At 31.8% G+C, this 14,139-nt stretch overlaps 1 protein-coding gene across 1 annotated transcript in view; it reads right to left on the reverse strand.

Annotated features, from left to right (window-relative positions):
• LOC129005634 (fez family zinc finger protein 2-like) overlaps positions 1 to 10,834 on the reverse strand; it is a 30,009-nt gene extending 19,175 nt beyond the window's left edge. Inside the window, exon 1 of the mRNA XM_054434594.1 lies at positions 10,704 to 10,834. The gene's annotated coding sequence lies outside the window, so the exon portion shown is untranslated. The remainder of the gene's footprint in view (positions 1 to 10,703) is intronic.
• Between the last annotated feature and the right edge of the window lie 3,305 nt (positions 10,835 to 14,139).

The raw sequence follows: 14,139 nt of genomic DNA on the forward strand, positions 1-14,139 counted from the left end.
TAAAATTTCCCAAATTTCTCTATCAACCATTTTGTAGAGGCTATAAAACAAACGATTTAGTCATTTAATCTTGGGAGTGTTTTTGTACGGTTATTGGTTCCGGAGAAAATCCAAACAATTTTAAAATTTTAACTTACCATGTTATTATTATGGAGAATAAGTCAGCTGTTGCAGTTTACTAGTTTATAGGTATGTTTTTTTTTTTATCTAACTCGGGAAATTGATTAATTCAACAGTAAATATATTAATTGTAGCTTTAAATGCTTACGTTAATTCCTCTAACTGCGATAAATAGAGTGAAATTATAAAAAAATTGAGAGTTTAGCATTGTTTTATGAGTAATAAATAAGAATAAGTAAAATAACAATAATGTCTATTGCGTTAGTTACAAAATATGGTTGATCATTCAATGAATAACATAGTTCTTATACAGTACGTCATAGGAGTTATTGTTACTATGTTAACTGGTTTCTCTTCTTTTGGAAGAATATATGAAGAGTGCTTTTGGAGTAACCTTTAAATAGTATTAAAATCGTATTAGTGGATTTTCTGTGAAACGGAGGCCGACCTAAAGCTGTGTAAGTTTTATTATTTCCTTCGTCACGTCGGTTATCATACTGTAATTCTGTGCAAATGAATAACCCTCTAGCATAATTTTTATAAATTGGTCACTGGTTTACTGTTAAATCTGGAATTTCATGACATGCGGATGTCAATTGTCTCAGCCTTATCAATTACATACATTTTAGCGAATTTCCCTATAGGGAAGTAGCTATTACCGTAGGTGGCACGGTAAGACCTAGACCCGGGACCAATTTACTTTTTCATTTTGATGTCCCCAGAGGCCAAAAACACCGTTCGTTCAAATTTTTATATATGTATATATATATATATATATATAGACTTATATATATATATATATATAGGTCCGTGAACGCGATAACTTGAGTAATTTTTGTCCGATTTTGATGAAATTTGGTTTAAAGGTGTAAAGCGGGATAAACTTGAATGAGTTCGCGAACCAGCACGATCGGACCATGGGAACGGGGCTTTACGGGGGGTTTTATGGGGTAAAAACTGGGTTTTCTCACTTTTGACCCTCAAAACACAAAATTTCCCGATTTCTCTTTAGACCTTTTTAAAGAGCTTTAAAAAACAAATAATTTAATATATAAAAGTATTTTTGTTCGATTATTAGTAAGGGAGAAAATTAAAAAAATTGTAAATTTAAAATTCCCATGTTATTCTTATGGAGAATATTGTCAAATGTTGTAGTTCGCTTGTTTAAGGATATATTTTGATCAAACTTGGCAAATTTATTTATTTTGTACTAAGCTATTAATATTTTACTCAAAAACACACTTTATTAGTTTCCTTGTAGCAGCAAACCTAGGTACTCGTTAAACCTAATATTATTAAAATATATTCAACTGAAAATCAATTCAGACATGGAAATTCGCTTAGTCGGCAGGTTTGCTGCGGCGGGGGTATTTTAATATAATCTCTCTTCGGAATATTAGGTGTAGTGGATTATAATTGTAGTGAGCCTGGCTTTTGTTCTCAAACTGTTAGGGCCTCGTTTATATGTTCGCGCGGCTTCATTGGCAACAAATAATGCAAATGAAAAAGCAATGCTGCATTTCCAAAAAGCAGATACTGTCTGTTATGTGAATAGCGACGTTTACATGCATTGTTGTTAATCAACCAATCTTATAAAGGAAGATGAGATCTAGTTTAAAGGAAACATGACTTTCTTGTGACAGCAGCTGCCTAAATAATAATTACTCTTACTGCCATTTTGGTACTTTCCTGTTAAAGGGAACATTCATTATTATCGATGATTTTTAATCGATATATCGATATTTTTCTTTCCCTTTACGATCCATTACAAATTGACAACTATCTTGTTTAGGCTAAAATCAAGTCTATTATGATTTATGGATTAAAACTGTTCTAAGCTAACCTAACATAACCAACCAAACTTGCTGTACCATTTTAAAAATTCCGTTTTATTACGAAAAGGCATGAGAATATTAAACGGAATTTTTAAATGTTACATCAAGTTTGGTTAGTTTTGTTAGGTTGGTTCGGAACAGTTTCATTTCAATATTTTTTTTATACTGAACAATATTTATTTATCGTAGTTGTCAGCTGATAGGTTTCAATTCGTTAATATCGATATATCGATTGAAAATCATCGATAATAATGAATGTTCCCTTTAACAGGAAAGTACCGCCATTTTTTCACAGTCGATGTGCAGTTTAATTTTCAAGAGCAAGTTAAGTGGACCGCGGTTCGTAATAGGCCACTGCAAATCATCTGTCATGATGTAGATATTATTTTGGGTAAGGTTTCTGTGTTTGGATATTATAAGACACGATAAGAGCACAATGAACTTCTTCTGCAAATGAATAATCCGTTGGTTAAAAGAAATATAAGTCGAATTAATAAATGTCACAATCGAAGCGCATTAAAATGGTACATAACATAACGTAACATTGTTGTAATATCGAGTTTGAGCATTTTTTATGTTACTATTTGGGTTACATAATACTTTTTAGGCTGTTGCTCAGTACACTTTGAGACATTTTTTTAGAGATAAATTAAATGGTTTTTGTTGCTGAGTAGTGCTTGTAAACATGTACAACCCTATTCATTAGGTAGTTCAATAACATTCAAGGGCTCTATATTATGTTTTCACTAAGCCGAAAGAATACATCGATGTAACCTCTCTGAAAAGTTTGAAGTAAATTGCAATTTTCCAGAATAATGAGTGTACATAAAAATTATTAAAAATTTAATCCAGTTTATATCACTATTAATTTAACAAAATATGGACACGGCTCATAGGCAACGTGCCCTTCTGCACTTGTATTATTTTGCATTGAAAACATGTATGAAAATAATCTCATGAACCTATCTATGAGGATCTGTCTTGAATAATATGACAAAATACAGTATATTCAAAAGTGGTCAGACACAGTGGGCAGACACCAACCCGTACAATAGATATAAGATAATTCAATAAGAAATAATTTGAAGAGTTACTGTACTATTAAGATTTTCCAATGATTTCGTAATGGAACGTTATACTGTATTGCAAAACATGACATGATGCAGAACAAAATCAATTTTAAAATCAGAAAATTACATTGCAAATGGCAATAGTTTCTTCAAAGTCTTTGAATAATATGATAAAATATAGGCAAAAGTGGTCAAAAAGGCAGAAACCAACCCGTACAATAAGTTAACTCGGTAAGAAATAGTTTTAAGTGTTACTGTGTGTATTACATTTTCCAATAAATTCCGTAATATAACGTTATATTGCAAAACATGACATGATGCAGAAGAAAATCAATGTTAAAATCAGAAAACAAACATTGCTAATACTGTACTTCATTTTGACAAATTCAGTAACTCCCTATAATATGTGTTATTTAAAATACTTCATAAATATTTTACAGCTGTTTCATTAAAAAGTAGAGACACATTATCCATATGGCCATAATGTAAAAAATTCGAGGAAAGAAACTTCAAAGGCCTCTGGGGCAGAGCCCCAAGGGTATTAACTTCGTTTTTCTTTTGATGGCTCATCTACAGAACGAGACCTTTCTTTGGACACCTCTACCAAGTTTCTACGTCCAGCCGTTCTCTCAATTTAGTGGAGACAAAGTTTCCAAATAAATATTTAGATTCCCCTAATAATCTTATGGTTAATCTTATGGAAGAAACCCCAAATTTGATGGAAGGTCCTGCCCAAACTAATAAAGATTTCAAAAATGAAAGCCACTTTGCAAAACTAAAGATCAGGGCAATTTTCTTGACACTTAAATCATCAAAATCGGACAAAAAAAAGGGAGGAGGGATATTCACAAAATCGGCTTAGCGTATTATTATATATATATATATATATATATATATATATATATATATATATATATATATATAGCCGTATTATATATATAGACTTTGCCAAAACACACGTTATTACCCTCCTTGTAGCAGCAAATCTAGGTACTCGTTGAACCTAATGTTATTTAAAAACATTTAAGTGAAAATCCAATCAGGTAAATATGGAAATTTGCTTAGTCTACAGGTTTGCTGCGATAGGGGTATTTTATTATATATTTTTTCAGATATGCATGCAGCTGCACAAAACAAAACATAAGTTTTAAAATCAAGAATGTCAATCAAGGGTAATCAATCTAAATTGGCGTATTTTACTTAATCATACGTGCATTACGTACTCAAAGAGTGTTGATGGATGGCACACCGATAACCTATTATATTATTTTTAATGCAAATTTGTAAGAATCAATTCACACTTTGTAATTTTGGACATTGTTTCTGCTGCCATCACATTGTAAATTCTGTGTTAGCGTATCACCGTTTGTAAATAAAAGTAAATAAATGACAGAATAAAGGTGTATATCAAACTTATCAATTTCTAAAAGAAATTCCTATGAATTTTATACCACTTTTAACATTCAATCATTTGCAAATTTCTAGGTAAACAATTGGACAACTTTAAGCACAAAGTAAATACAAAACTTACACCTATCTTTACTAATAATAGTACTAATAATAGTAATAACCATTATTACTAACGATGTTAGTTAATAAGTTTTGAAGTCTTGATAAACATTATGAGTTTCTTACAATTATTTAACAATTTTATGGAATTATCAGTAAAGGTCGTGTATAACAATATAAACTTGATTTATGTAATAATTTGGATATTAAACATTTTTAAAGCAACGTAGAAACAAATCTGTTAGTATGTTACTTACTTAATTAGGTTATGAGTAAAAACCCCTCTTTCTGAAAGGAACTCTAAAGCAAATTTGTATTTAATTTATATAACTCATAATTTTACCTGAATATTTCGGCTAACAGGTTTAAGCAATAAAGAGCGTTTTCGGCAGCGTTTTAAATAAAAACAATAAAAAACGGCAGGGGGAAATAAAAACAACATACGGTCGGGTGCAGATTATAAAAAAATAAAAAAGTTACATTAAATTAAACCGTTAAAATTAAATAAGAAAACAGTTACTAACGTATGGGCTAATAGAATCCCCCAATTTCAAAATAGATTAGATAAATCGACATAATGTGTTAAAACTACGTGCAAAACACGTTATATAATTCAAATTTCGAAACGATTTCAAATGTAGGTATTTGATTACCACTGCAATAGTTCAGCCTTTAACATTCGATACAACTTGTAAACTTCTATTCTACTGTAAAACTTAAGCGTGTTTTTGTGTGTTTAATTGTCTAGAGAGCTTAAAGACCGGGTGATGACCCATATTAATTTCCTTCTTATCCAAGGCTAAAAACTTGAGTGTGCTTTTGAATACAATATCAGAGGCAAGAAACAGTGCATCTTAGTTTGAACAAATATCTCGTTATTTGATTAACAGTTGTAAGTTTGGTTGAAAACAAGAAATAAATATTTAAAAATAAAAACTCTCACTACATACCGGACGCAAACCTACATCATCTTTAAACTGCCCTAAGGTGAATCAAAGGGTGTTTGTAGTAAAAATGTAAAAAAAAATATTTTTGTAAGAATTGTTTGTAGAGTCAAGTTGGCGGTTATTACTAAATATAATTTTCCCATTGCTAAACAAAATTAGTACACAGAAAGTTTTCCGTTTATACTTAAATAAAGATGACATAAAAATTGTTATTTTCAATCACAGTTAATCCCCTGTCTACGTTATTCGCGATTGACGATGAAATAGCTGAGCATAACCAACGTGACAGAAGATGAGTTTATGAAGCGGAAACCATCAATTTCAATGTCGAGTTATGAAGTAGCAAGAGGGCGCGGTGCGGCGAGGCCGCCATTTTGAATTTAATAAACTCAAACATCACCGTGGGAGCCATAACTGGCTAACGCTCCGCCATTTTTGTGGCTTCATACTGATCGATGATATGAATATTACAAGCTACAATACCTATTGACCTATAGGTTTAATCCAAAAACACTTTATTCCAAAATTATACACATATGTTAAAAAAGGTTTTACAATATTAAAATAAACATCTCTTGATTAAAGCTGTAAAAATAAAAAAAAAACTAACTAAAATAATTTGACAGTTACATTAACATAAACAACTAAGAACATGCCAGCAAGGAAATTAAGGAATGTAGCAAGCCTTTTAAACTAATATTTTTTCATTCCTAGAACTGAATATAACAGTCTCTACCGTTGTTGAGGAAGGTTGTTATAAGAGGTTTCTTCATTGTACAAATATTATGTTGAGAAATAAAAGATCGTCTCTTGAAAAAATCAAATGTAACTCGAAAAGCAATGTCTGCATAGAAAAGAAACGACAAGATACGGTTGTTTTCGTATTAGCATTCGGGGAGATGAAACTAAATAAGGGAATATCCAGACGTAGTGAACAGAAATGGGAAATTCAGATGAGACCTTTGTGTCCAATTTTCGAAGTACAACAATGTACGTACTTACACGTTTTATCGTGTTTTTAAAATCTACAAATTTAGACAATAGTGTAAATGGATACCTACAAATTTAACAAATTCTTGAGTTTAAATAAGTTGAGACATATTTTGAAGGATATGACTGATTACAAATGTAAATAAGTTCTTTTGATACTTGATTACAGTTAGCCATACACTGAAAATCGAAATGGATATAAAAGTGATGCGTGCTGCATCATGATCCCCTAAAGTTAATTTAACTTAATAATTGGACAATTACTTAAAATTCTAACGATTTTCAGAAAACATGACGTATATAGGTATGATGGTTAATAATAATAACAATTTTGGAACCCCTTATAAAACAAAAGGAAGAAAGTTAAGTGTTATGGTATTGGTTAAGTGTTGGACACTTGTATTTTTTACAACAAATTGACAACAACGTAAGAATTTGAAGTCATGTCAAAGTTCGATTAATTGTAAAATAAACCTTTTTTGACTTAGGTATGGCGTAAATATTTACCAACTGTTGCAAATGCATATGAAACAGGATTGAAGAGGTATGCATTTTAAACAGATTTTCAAAGACCCTGGGATGGTTAAATATATTTGGATTTATGTTCAAGACAGATGAATTCAGTCATGTCTGAATGGTAAAAATAAATCGTTTCAAGCTATACCAGGTTTAACTAGTAAACTCACAGCCACAAAAATGGCAAACGCAAACAACTGAGCGAACCATTGAGTGAAATTTCAATTTAGGAAGTTGTTGTTAATACTATATAAACGCAGAACAAATTGCAGAAATATTTGATTACAACAATTTTTGAAATCGTTATTATATCCTGGATATTTATAGATTACCCTTAACTTTCGTTATTCTCTTTTTTACTATACAGTAATATGCTTATTAATTTTTTTTTTCATGACACAAAAACTTAACCATCTCCGGACCTTCCAAACACCCTGTTACATTGGTTTTACTCGTTTGAGCCCCCGGCATATGCATTTGCAAATGCAGTTTTGTAGTTATAAATTCGAAGCATGAAAAAATTAGTGAACACTTAAGAGTCTTTTAAAACAACTTATATGTTAGCCGATGGAAGATTATTTAAGTACAATAATCGTAGACTAAATTGATAACATACTGAGATCGCAAGACAAATTTGTATGACTATTTGTATTTCAGTTCAGATTTGATTCAATTTTGACCGAAGTATAAATATGTCAAATAAAAGTAAGTTTTGTGTGAGCTTAAAATACACACATTAATAGCAATTTTATACAGTAACAATTTTATAGATTTCAATTCCAAAAATGGTTTTTTATGGGATAATTGGTAGTATTTTACCATGGTATTTTAATTTAACGTAGAAGTAAGTTATGTATTCATCATCTTTCTGGTGTAAAAGTCACTGTTATAATTTTAATAGGCATAGTTAAAACACTCTCATTCATTTAACATTTTAAATGAAAACATGCACTCTATTTGAAATAATTTTTAATTAGAAACAAATATTTTACATAGTGGTCAGGTTTATATTATTCTTATTTCCTTTTCTACACGAGTAAGAGTTTAATTGATAGTCAGTTTTATATATACTTGTATAATAATGGTCTAAAAATCCCCAACAGAGATTCAGTATATTAATTAAAATTAAAACCATAGTTCCGATATTAAAAATAGTATTCATAACAAGAGGGTAGAACTTTCATTACATTTGTAACTCTTATTTAACAAAACCAATTCACACCAAACGATTACTTGTTATATTACAGTTACAGACCATGTTGTAAATACAATTTTTTATTATACATTTTAAGAGGTTAAATGTAACAAATGATTGAGACACTAAGTTAGTATCAATAAAGAAGAATTTGCATTATTTCCCTAACTAATATGATAAATCTGTATATTATTACAAAAAAGTATATTGGCATGAGTAAAGATGCAACATAGTCGTATCAAAAGTATTTGTATTGTTTTTAAAATTAGGCTGCAACTACCATCAGATAGAGCCGAAGCTATTGGAAGGTTAGAATGGCCTTAGTCGTTGGAATGTAAAATCAAATTAAAACATGTCAACCTTACGGTAATATTAGCTTACTTTTTCGAACATTTTCATTTTACTTCGAAGCCTTAATGTTTAAGTTTTTAATAGTTTTTTATTATTATTAACACGTGATTTGGCCTTTGAATTATCTATTTAGTTTTATCACTATAATATGTGACAAAGAAACCCCATAAGTTCAGCTGACACTAGGCTACTGAAATAATCTATTACACCAAGGTCATGTTTAGCCTTTCTATGGTCGTATAAAAGCTTTACACGATCCGTGAGTTTTTCAAATATTGTAGAACAAAACACCCCTTTTCTGTGTTTCAATTCTACAAACCATTCTTCATAATTAATTGAAATGACTGAAGGTTGCTTTCTCTCTCTAAAAATCAATAAAATGCAAGATAAAGTTTATTCTTGAAACCTGTGTTATTACTTTGATTGTGTCTTGTATTTCGATTCTTTTCACGTGGGAAACTTTTAATTTATTCCTGGTGTTAGTTTTTTTTTTATTTGATTCGTTAAGTTTTACTTTAAAACGTTGTTTTGGCTTGGAGTCCCTGAAACGTAATAGGACCTAGGTTTCGTTCAATACGATATTGTATTTATTTAGCTACTCCGGTAAACTGTCTAGAATGACAATTATATAAAATACAATCAAATTGTTTGCAAAACATTACCAAATAATGAATGAAATATTATAATTGGTGACATTATATTCTTGTAAGCTAAATGCACTTTGTTACATTTTGAGAACAAGGAATGCTACTTTATTTGCGGTATAACCAAGGTTGTACTTTAACCCCTAATAGCTTAAATTTATGAAAAAGCTCCAGCCACATGTATATATCCAGAGCCGTGAATTATATTGTTATGTTATCGGGAATTCATTCCAATGAGATAGTTGTCTTTAAGTTGTAGGATATACAGGGAATATTTTTATATTGATGCAAATTTCAATCTTTGCCGAAGAATATTATTTTTAGGTTAAATGTACCTGAAAAGTACAATTATATAAAGAGGGGGAGCAACTCCGCACGAATTTTATGTTGGAGATTAAAATTAATTGTTGACTTATCAAAGATCCTAAATGTAACATCAAATTATGGCAAATGTTGAAATGTAAGCATGTTCCTTAGCAAGTGCCACATTAGACAATTATGGCAATGCATAACCTAAAAATATACATGATTTCATTGAGTATGTCCAAGAATTTCATAATATGATGGAGTAGCGGAATTCTATACATTACATATATCATGTTCTATTTTAAATTCAGTACTGTAGAAATAGATGAAAACTGGTATCATAACACCACAATAACATTTATGTGTGAAATTATTAAAAAAAATAATAGTGAAAGTATATTAATATAAAATAGAATAAATATCTGTACAATGGGATTTAAAACTCATCACGATTCAACATCAAAAGTGTGAAATCTTACAATAATTATCTTATGTAATATTCGGAAGTTTAGAATACTCAAAACAGTTGAGATAGATCAAAAATTGAGAATAAATTAATTTTTATGTAACACACAGACAGTTGGTATTATTGACGTTACAGTTGTGGGTGTTTAGCCTATGTTATCAACATTGTTAGTAAAACCAGTGATGATTGGTTATTTTGACAGTTTACCGGTTTTCTAGGCTAAATTCGTTTAACGCTTTCACACAGATATAAACTCGCAAATAATTTGAATCAATAAATTATATTGTACTATTTGTACTATATTGATATAATGTTTGTAAACATTATACATATAAAGTATAATGTTTATAATAAAGTATATAAGTAAAGTATAAAGTATATATAAAGTAGTATAAAGTATATATATATATGTTTATAATGTTTATAATAAAGTACATCAAAATGGAATTTCCGTTGGAATAGAATAATATAAAATAAATGTCCATACATCCAATAGCTATTATTATTAATGTTATAATTCCTAACAATGTAAACCTCTGGTTCCTGTGGTTTGGAAAAATGTTTGTTTTACATTCGTTTCAGTTTAGTTGAATTTGCGTACCTAACCACAAAAAGCACCATAACCCCCAAAATGGAATAATAAAAATTAAGCATACATGAAAACACTGTTAGGGTGAATGTCCATATATAGTCTAACAGTACAGTAAGATAGTTAGGGGTTGTTAAGTCTACATAGTTTTACTACATGTGTCACCTGAGGTTATGCGTGGACGGAGGTGAAGGTCGTCATATCCTGTCTCGCTGTCTCGTAGGGGTGTAACCACGACTCTCAACTCTCTGTTCCCGGCTGGCGGCTGGCGGCAGTTACTTTCCTACAGGACCTTTGCAGCCCGGACACGACACGAGTTATTTGTTCCCGGAATTCATAGACTTCAATGATAGCTTGAAAATCCAATAAGGGGACAATCCCTGATTGACCCGCCGGCTAGCCCCGCCCCCAGAGCATCAGCCAATGGGGTTGGAGGGCGGGGCCACCCCTTGCGTGTATTGACGCGTTCACACCGACGATTAGTTTATTGTTTTAGCTGAATTTTACACCGATTTCACCGCGATCCACGGGTTTCCGGGCCCAACGCCTTTTTGCCATCCCGCTGTTCGCCGCTTCTCGCCTCATAGCAGGCGATTGTTTTCTAAATGTGTTAAGGACGCCTTCGTTATTTCCCAGATCGATTTCAGGACAGGTCGGAGTCAAGTTTTCATTTTGTCGTTTTGTTCTGATGTCCCCTACCTTGGATCGTCAAAACCTATCCTGTTAGCAATGTGTATGCTGTCCGATTTTTACGGTTTGTTATTCCGACCAAATCACACTATCCGCTTTCATACTTGGATCTGTATCTATTTTACATTCGAGGGGTTAGGGATGTTAATAGCGACATGTTTAAATATGAAGTATATAATTTTACTTTGGTTAGTAAAGAATTTTGAGTGAAATTAAAACACTTGTTATCATAATCACAAATACATACATGCACATAAATATGCACCTATATCAATATAGGATTTTCCATATCAGTTCTTATGACAGTAAATGTAATGCAACGATATTGATGCTTTAGTAATATATTTGTTCGAATGGAATGCCATTGTTTTGATATAAGGCATAATAAAGACATAATAAGGCATAAAAGGCATAATATATCGATCGCTTCGCAAATACGCGCAGTTGATCTTGTCAATGGGTATAGGTATAAAGACGACAAGTCCATACAATACATTCAGGTATGAAAATAAATACCGTATTTCAAGTATAAGAAGGAAAAACTAAATACAACTCGCAAAACCAGATCCAATTCAAAATGCAATAAATACAAGTAAACTGGGGTACCACTTTACGGATGCCCCTATTGTCACCCTGGATAAATACTATGAATTGCAACCACTCAGTGTGAGAAGACTTTACGTGCTGCAGTTCCTCTTCAAACTTGTGAATGGCCTCATCGACTATTCATCTTTGTTGAATAATATAGAATTTTCCGTCCCTAGAGGAACCAGATCCAAATCTTTATTCGCTGGAGTGTTCCAAGCAAGAAACTACTTTTACCATCGTGGAAGTCCAGGTTGCCGAGTGCGGGTACTCGAGAGAACGTATTAGAAGCATTTCCCTTTCTTCCTGTGGGAACAAATGATATGCAGTGCCTGTTTAAGTTTTGCCTTTAAAGGGTCACGCCTTATCTTTTGTTTTGAGGATGGCGTTACCTTAGGGAGGTGCAGTGAAAGCTAGGCGTTGCCTTTAAAGGGCAACACATGAAAAGTTTGTGATATTCATAATGGTGTATGGTGTTGACAAAGTGTCATTTTCATAAGTCATACATGCACACATCCACTCACAAAATGCTGGTCATACTTTATTACTATCGCAAATTTTGGTGCCTCTACACAGTCTATAATTTGTTATCATTGTTACCTATGCAGGATACGAGTGTTAAAACTTTTCTCAATGTGTACCTATAAGGTTTATATAAAAAGGTTAATGACTATTTGTAATGGGTATTTTCTCTCTATTTAAAATATTAGTTTGCGGTGTGCTTTAGCGTCAGCGTCGGTAAGGGTTTTCAACATTTTCTGAGCATTATATAACTTTTTTGTACGTTACTTTTGGGACTAGAACCACCCGAAAACATAATTCTACAGGCAACTCTATGCAGAAAAGCGAGAAACAACCCGTTCCAAAGCAATCAATAAATATACATGGTTTAACTGCATAGCTAAACTAATTACTCTGTGCAATTATTTACATAGATATTGGACGTTCTCATGCCATGCTAGTTTTGCATTAACAGTGCCTTAGCCTTAACACACTATAAAAATTCATTCTCAAAGTGACATCCATTTTCAAGTTCAAAATTGCTGAGTTTTCCTCTATTCATTAGCTTTACATCCTTACCGTAGTACTCATGGTAAGACCTGGACCCGGGACCGATTTACTTTTTCGTTTTGAGGTCCCTAGAGGCCAAAAACACCATCCGTTCAAATTCATGTATATATATATTTATATATGTGTCCGTTAGCGCGATAACTCGAGCAAAAATCATCCGATTTTGATGAAATTTGGTACAAACGTGTAATGGTAACATAATCTGCGGGAAAAATTGTTTTAAAAGTAGCATTGGAATGGAGATCACAAATTGCGATTCAAAACAGAAGAGGGTCAGTTAGTACCGATATAATGCATAAAGATAGTGGAAAACCAATTTATAACTATGCAGCTCTCCACAACCAAAATGTTTAAGACAGGTTTCCTACCTACTCATTTAAAACTCAGTGAAAATGACCATACCATTGAAATAATTAAATAAGGACCCTCCACAAAATAAATCGGAATAAAAATCCAAAATCTTACCAAACTAGTTTGAAGAAGATCTTAATCGTCACAACATTTGGCCCTGAAAGACTTTCCCATTAATTAAAATTTGAAATAACATAAAAAGCTATTCAACTATGCAGATTTTTTTATTGATCTGTTTCTAATTACATATTTAAATTATTTGTAAATTCATGTTTACGTCAATACTATTTGTTCGTTTATACAAGTTCTTTTAGCGATTTTCCCATATAGGGAATAAGCTATTACCGTAGTACTCATGGTAAGACCTGGACCCGGGACCGATTTACTTTTTCGTTTTGAGGTCCCTAGAGGCCAAAAACACCATCCGTTCAAATTCATGTATATATATATTTATAGCCTATATGTGTCCGTTAGCGCGATAACTCGAGCAAAAATCATCCGATTTTGATGAAATTTGGTACAAACGTGTAAACCTACGTTTATTCGAACGAGTTCGCGAACCAGCATGATCGGACTATGGGAACAGGGGTTTATGGGGGGTTTTATGGGGTAAAAATTGGGTTTTCCCATTTTTGACCCTAAAAACTTAAAATTTAGCAATTTCTTTTCCAACCATTTTGTAGAGCTTAAAAAACAAATAATTTAGTATATTGAAGCGTTATTATGCGCCTAATAGTTACGGAGAAAATTCCAAAAATCTGTAAATTTAAAATTCCCATGTTATTCTTATGGAGAACTTCTTATGGAGTAAACTGTTGTAGTTTGCTTGTTCATGAACATATTTTGATCAAATATAGAAAATGCATTATTTTAATACCAAACTATAAACATAAAAAAACACCTT

The sequence above is a fragment of the Macrosteles quadrilineatus genome, unplaced genomic scaffold, assembly GCF_028750875.1.
Source record: "Macrosteles quadrilineatus isolate MER2022 unplaced genomic scaffold, UCM_ALF_1.0 Scaffold_28__1_contigs__length_1566739, whole genome shotgun sequence".
Classification (NCBI taxonomy): domain Eukaryota; kingdom Metazoa; phylum Arthropoda; class Insecta; order Hemiptera; family Cicadellidae; genus Macrosteles; species Macrosteles quadrilineatus.